Genomic DNA, 7,471 nt, shown 5'->3' on the forward strand with positions numbered 1-7,471 from the left:
GAAGGACACGTGTTGCTGTCTTCTCTCCACCGTAGTGGCCTCCATAAACAGTTGAATGACAGTCTCGCAAGATCCCTCCCGTTTTAATTTACGTAATACATCTCCTGATGATTTGGTCAGCTCCTTGCCTAAATAGATATGGCTCATCCCACATGTACCACTTCACCTCATGAAGAAACTTCTTCCTTTGAGCGTACGACAAGTCAGGAGGCATGCTATTACTCACAAGGTAGTTCACAACAACTGCAAACCATGGTTCTTCTTCTTGCACTGCAAATAGCTGCTCATCGGGAAAAGACTCATTTATTAATGTCTTATCCAGTGAAGTTGCATTTGGATCCTCTAAACGAGAGAGATGATCAGCGACTTGATTCTCAGTACCTTTTTTGTCCTTGATCTCTAACTCAAATTCCTGAAGAAAAAGAACCCATCTAATCAATCTAGGTTTCGAGTCCTTATTCGAGACGAGATATTGAATTGCAGCGTAATCAGTGAAAACTGTCACCTTCGTCCCAAGAAGATAAGATCGAAACTTCTCAAAACCATAGACAATAGCCAAAAGTTATTTCTATGTAGTAGTATAATTCGGTTGAGCACCATTTAGGGTCTTAATAGCATAGTAGACCACATGAAATATGTTGTTCTTTCTCTACCCAAGAATTGCTCCAACTGCATAGTCACTTGCATCGCACATCATTTCAAATGGTTCAGACCAATCAGGTGCAGTTATGACAGATGTCGTGATTAAACTCTTTTTCAAGAACTCAAAAGCAGTTAGGCACTCGTCATCAAGCTTGAACGGAACATCTTTCTCCAGAAGATTGCACAAAGGTTTAGAAATTTTTGAGAAGTCCTTGATGAACCGCCTGTAGAAGCCTGCATGACCAAGAAAACTGCGAACTCCCTTAACATAAATTGGTGGGGGAATATTTTTGATGAACCCCACTTTGGCTTTGTCCACCTCAAGACCCTTACTAGAGACCTTGTGCCCAAGAATAATGTCATGTCGCACCATAAAGAGACATTTCTCCCAATTGAGAACCAGATTGGTCTCAACACACCTCTTAAGAACGTCACCTAGATTCTGCAAGCACTCATCAAATGAATCGCCAAACACAGAGAAATCATCCATGAACACCTCCACATGCTTACCAATCATGTCAGAGAAAATAGCCATCATGCATCTCTGAAATGTGGTCGGTGCTCCTCATAAACCAAAAGAAACCCTTTCTAAAGGCGAAAGTACCAAATGGACAAGTGAAAGTAGTCTTATCCTGATCTTCTGGAACAATGCAACTTTGATTATAGCCCGAATAGACATCCAGAAGACTCATGCCCAGCCAATCTGTCAAGCATCTGATCAATAAACGGCAGAGGGAAGTGATCTTTTCTTGTGGCCTTGTTCAGCTTCCTGTAATCCATGCAAACTCTCAACCCTTTGTCTGTTCAAGTAGGAATGAGCTCATTCTTCTCATTAGCTATGATTGTGATACCTTCTTTCTTTGGTACACACTGAACTGGACTCACCCAAGAACTGTCAGAAATGGGATAGAAGATCCCTGCATCCAGCCACTTAAGAATTTCCTTCTTCACGACTTCCTTCATGATATGATTTAGCCTTCTTTGTTGCTCAACAGTAGGCTTGCTACCTTCCTCTAGCAGAATTTTATGCATACAATAAGAAGGGCTGATTCCCTTGATATCTGCTATCGTCCATCCAATTGCTGATTTGAATTCTCTCAAAATTCTCAAGAGTTTTTCCTCATCACTACATGAAAGGTCAGATGCAATAATAACAGGCAAAATAGATGCATCACCTAAAAAACCATACCTTAAGTGTTCAGGTAAAGGTTTAAGCTCAAGTGTAGAAGCTTCCTTAATAGATGGCTTGAGGCGCTTAGGAGATTTGTTCAGCTCCTCTATTCCAAGAGATTCAAAAGGCATATCCATCTTCCTCTTCCAGGGAGAAGCAATCAAAAATTGTAACTGTTCATCCCTTTTATCATCTTCACTATCGGAATTCCCCAACAAGGCATTTTCTAAGGCATCAGACCTTAGCAATTGATCAAGTTATGAAGTAACCACAAAATCAACCAACTCCACCTTTATGAACTCCTCATTTTCCGTAGGGAACTTCATCGCATTGAACACATTAAAGTTACATCATGATCTAACACTCGCATGGTGAGCTCACCTTTCTACACATCAATCAAGGTTCGGCCAGTCGCCAAGAAAGGTCTTCCCAAGATTATGGGAATCTTCTTATCCTCCTCGAAATCAAGAATTACAAAATCAGCAGGATAGATGAGTTTATCCATCTTGACAAAAACATCCTCAACAATGCCTCGTGGATAGGTAATAGAATGATTGGCCAAATGCAAAGTCATATAAGTAGGCTTTGGATCCGTTAAGTCCAACTTCTTGAAGATTGACAAAGGCATCAGATTGATGCTAGCTCCCAAGTCACATAACCATTTGTCAAATGACACCTTTTCAATGGTGCATGGAATAGTGAAGCTTCCAGGATCTTTAAGCTTCGGAGGCAACTTCTGTTGCAGCACAGCACTGCATTCCTCCGTGAGAGCAATGGTCTCTAAGTCATCAAGCTTCACCTTCCGAGAGAGTATACCTTTCATAAGCTTCACATAACTAGGCATTTGTTCAAGAGCTTCAGCGAAAGGTATGTTGATGTGAAGTTTCTTGAACACCCTCAGAAACTTCTCAAACTGCTTATCCAGCTTTTTCTTCTGCAGCCTCTTAGGAAAAGGAGATGGATGATATATCTGTTTCTCCCATATATTACCCTCAGGAGCAGTGTGCTCAACAGTAGTCTTCCTTGGTTCCACTTTTGCTTCCTTCTGCACTTCTTCTTCTTCAGCCTCAACTTCAGATTCCGGAGTCTTAGCAACCTTACCAGACCTCAATGTAATTGCCTTAACATGCTCCTTAGCTTCCTTCTTGCCTGGCACTTCAGTATCGCTTAGAAGTGTTCCAGGTTGATGATTCAGTAATGCATTAGCAATCTGCCCAATCTGATTCTCCAAGGTCTTGATAGAAACAGCTTGGCTCTTGCACATGAGCCTCAACTCCTCTAATTCAGATTTTTCATTAGCTTGCGGTAACTGCTGAAGTTGAAGTTATTTCCTAATGGGATATTGCGGTTGTTGAAAACCAAGAGGGTTATACTATTTTGCTATATATGGCTGATAAGGTTGTTGAACCACATTTTGATTGTTGCTCCAGATGAAGTTAGGATGATTGCGGTTATTGGGATGATAAGTGGCTGGAGCTTGCTGCTGTGATCTCTGAAAGTTTCTCACAAATTGTCCTGATTCACTAGAAATAGCACACTGCACAGTTTCATATGCCCCCACACAAAGTTCACAAACACGAGTGATTTGATTAACTCCATAATTAGCCAAAGAGTCCACTTTCATCGTCAAAGCTTGAAGTTGAGCAGCTATAGCAGTAGCTGTATCTACTTCCAGAATTCCTGCTACCTTGCCTTGCAACAGTCTTTGCGTAAGATTCTGGTATTCATTAGCTGCCATGAGCTCAATCAACTCATAAGCTTCATTATAGCTTTTGGCCCATAAGGCTCCACCATACGCTGCATCGAGCATAGGTCTAGACTGTGCACCCAAACCATTATAGAAACAGTTTATAATCATCTAATCAGGCATGCCATGGTGTGGTCACTTCCTTAACATCTCCTTATATCGATCCCAAGCCTCACACAAAGATTCTCCAGTTTGTTGTGCAAACTGAGTAGAAGCATTCCTGATTGGGGTAGTCTTCACCGTAGGAAAGAATTTAGTGAGAAACTTTTGAGCAAGATCCTCCCATTTGGTGATAGACCCTGGTGGTAGAGAATGTAACCATCATTTTGCTTTATCCCTCAGAGAGAATGGGAAGAGTCACAGCTTGATAGCATATTCAGTCACCCCATTGAACTTGAAACCGTCGCAGATCTCGATGGAATCCCTAATATGGATGTTATGGTCTAATGGGACCGGTTTAGGTTAACTTTGTGATTTATGCACTTATGCAACAATGATATGACTATTATTCAATGCTAAGACGAATAACAAATTGGGTTTTGATTATACTACGATTAACTATTGAGAATTATACTAGAGAACATTGACTAAGAGATTAAAAAGAGTTGAATAATATATGACACAGACATGGAATTCTAACTTCATTAAATACTTCATTCAATAGCCTTTTCGTTCTTAACCTTAGCATGTAATGGTGATGATACTAATTAGATAAAACGAAACTGATAAACGCCAACTTTCGTTGTACGAATACCATACTACCAGATATCCACAAAAGAGATAGAAGCTGAATAGACACCAATTATATTGAGACCCAATATGTCTATAGAATTTGAAAACATAACGGTTTATTGCACAAGTTATTTATCGTGATTACATAGGGCAAGTAAAATGGTTAAAATTACTTACACATCATGCATATCAAATACATGAACCTATGCTAGCATGGCAAGTTCTAAACCCTTAAATTTATTTTCGCTTCATTAAAGATTAACACGCTATCTTATAAGTTCGCGACGCTCACAAGACGAATAAGCACAACCAAAACTAGGTTATCATACAATCAGCACACACTAAGACATCGAAATAAATTAACTAAAGAAATCCATTAAATAAATCCGCTAGAAACCCACGATAACGATTAGCCCATAATCGGACTCATCATCAACGTGGGTTTCGATGAAAGCATGGTATAATAAACGTAGTCCCTATACTTAATAAAATCAAGTACGAACCAAGAGTAAAGGTTCAAGAATAAGAAAACTAGCATCCAAAGTTACAACTTAAAACAAAGAATCACAATAATAAACTAGACCTTCTTCGCCTTGTTGAATTTTGCTCTACGGTCTTCTTACGCCTTCTCCTTAGCTCTAGTACGTCTTTTCTGAAAAAAATGACCTTTATTTATGTATATATAGCAGCCCATGCATAGTAGAAGTCCATCCAATCAAAATTCCACAAGAATCAGGATTTTAATTCCCGACCTGGCGCGGTCGCACACTTGACCAGCGCGGGCGCGCTGTGTTTCTGTTTCGTGGGCGCGCCGGTCTTATGGAAAAACTTCTTTTGTCTTCTTTTCTTGCTGCAATGAGTTCATCTTCTCAAGCTTTAATTCCTTGGACACCATCCTAACACCATATTAGCATCAAATCAATGTTAATTCACCTGAATTCAAGATTAATGCCTGAATGCAAAAATACTAGAAAATACATTAAAACACCAATAACTTGAGTACAAAAAAACACCAATTCAAAACTTAATAGAGCGTTATAAAGTGTCATAAATGCCACTCAATATTCTTTGATTTATTTGGTCACGTATGTGGATGATATATTGATAGTTGCAGAGAACAGCCAGATGTTCAGAAGTTGAAGGGTCTCATTAGTGTTGAATTTGAAGTGAAAGATTTGGGTGCGGCTCGGAAATTTCTGGAATGGAGATTTATGAGGACAGAAGCAAAAGAAAACTCTACTTGTCACAGAAGGTATACATCCAGAAGATTTTGTCAAGGTTTTGCATGTCTACAACAAAGCTCATATATACTCCTAGTGCTGCAAATGTATATTTGTATGTCGCTTATGCACCTAAGTCTACTGACAGAAAGGAGTACATGCATCGAGTTCCCTATGCTAGTGCAGTAGGAAGCTTGATGTATGAAATGATCTACACTAGACCCGATCTTGCGCAATCTGTCAGTGTAGTTAGTAGGTTTATGGATGATCAAGGCAAGGAGCATTGGCAAGATGTGAGTAGGGTCTTTCCGTACTTGAAGGGTACGTTTGATGTTGGTCTCATTTATGAATGTGATACAGGGTGTTTGGTGACAGGGTTTTTAGACTCTGATCATGCTGGAGATGTTAACAATAGAAGATCTATGACTGGTTGTGCTTTCACTCTGGGTGGTTCAGTTGTCAGTTGAAAAGTTACTCTGTAATCTACGGTGACTTTGTCTACTACAAAAGCAGAGTGCAGGGCATTGGCAGAAGCCGCAAAATAAGGAATATGGTTGAAAGGTTTGGTCAGGGATTTAGGTTTGCATCATGATCAGGCTACAGTGTATTGTGACAGTCTCAGTGCAATTTATTTACCCAGGGATCAAGTTCATCATGTGTGGACCAAGCCCATAAATGTAAGATATCATTTTTTAAGAAGTGAGAAGAAAATCAAAGTGATTAAAATGGGTCCAACTTATATGCTCACCAAGGCGGTTCTACATAACAAGTTTCAACATAGTTTGAACTTGCTAAATGTTCAGAGTTTTTGGTTATCCTTTTAGGACAAAATCTGAGGCAGGAGAGTTTTTTTTTGGTACATTTAACATTATTATGGTGCATCTGATATATTTATTATTTATGCGAGGATTCAAGTCAAGGTGGAGATCTGTTAGAATATGCATTGAATCGGTAAATGCCCCAAACACGGTCTCCGATGGGGGTTTGGGGCAATGCCCTCGACCTTTACGGTATCTTATGTTATACACCACCTTTACGGTATCTTATATTATACACCAGGATTTTGTGTTTTGAGCTTATTTTTCTGGGCTATTCTATAACAACTTAGAGAGTATTATATAAACTTTATAAGATATAATCTAAATATATTCTCAAGATAAATAAAAATTTTGTGTTCTGTCTATTTTTATTTATGTGCTTTCTCTTTATGTTTATTATTTTTATTGCTTCTGTTAAAGCATAATTTTTTAAACTAAAGAGAATCCCCAAATAAAAGTTGAGTCGGTATTCTTACTTTCATAAATCTTAGGAGAAAAACATATGCAATCGGCATAAATACAACATATTCTTGAAAAGTTATCCAGTTTTCTGCATAAAATAATTGGCTGGTACCTCTGATTTTATGTGTGGCCAACAAACATTGAACATGACAGCTTTTAATTACTGCTCATTCTGTTTTATTCAATTCTATATAATTTTTTTATACTCGACACGTATTTTAAGATAAATATAAAGTATAATTTTATAATTTAGTTTTTAAAATTTCCTTTTCTTACGTTAACTTTCATACAACAAATTTTTATATATTTAAAAACTATTTACAAAATCATACTTTAAAAGAGTATTAAAATACATGTTCAACCCACATCCTCCGGTATATATAATCCAGGGGACAGAGGAAGTAGTCAGTAATCAATAATAATACTGAACATGACAACGCCTGCGAACTGCAGATGCTTAAAGCCCTAAACTAAACTATGCGTGCATACTTTTACCATTACTATATTCTACTTCACTCGTGTACTATCTCTTTAGTTTAGTTTACAACTTTACGTGCACACAACAATATCATCTCGAGTACAAGTCCTTTATTTATTTGTTTCCATTCATTTCTAGTAACACAAACTATTAATATGCCAGTCCACAAACTCTGAAAACAGTGTCTCGTTTTCTCGCGGA

General features: G+C 38.3%; 1 non-coding gene across 1 annotated transcript; it reads left to right on the top strand.

The window, feature by feature from the left end:
* Positions 1-3,681: 3,681 nt before the first annotated feature.
* On the top strand, positions 3,682-3,788 carry LOC141663364 (small nucleolar RNA R71). The gene has a single exon (XR_012551439.1). It is a non-coding gene; the product is annotated as a small nucleolar RNA R71 (small nucleolar RNA).
* Positions 3,789-7,471: the final 3,683 nt, after the last annotated feature.

Source organism: Apium graveolens, chromosome 5 (genome assembly GCF_009905375.1).
Source record: "Apium graveolens cultivar Ventura chromosome 5, ASM990537v1, whole genome shotgun sequence".
Lineage (NCBI taxonomy): Eukaryota > Viridiplantae > Streptophyta > Magnoliopsida > Apiales > Apiaceae > Apium > Apium graveolens.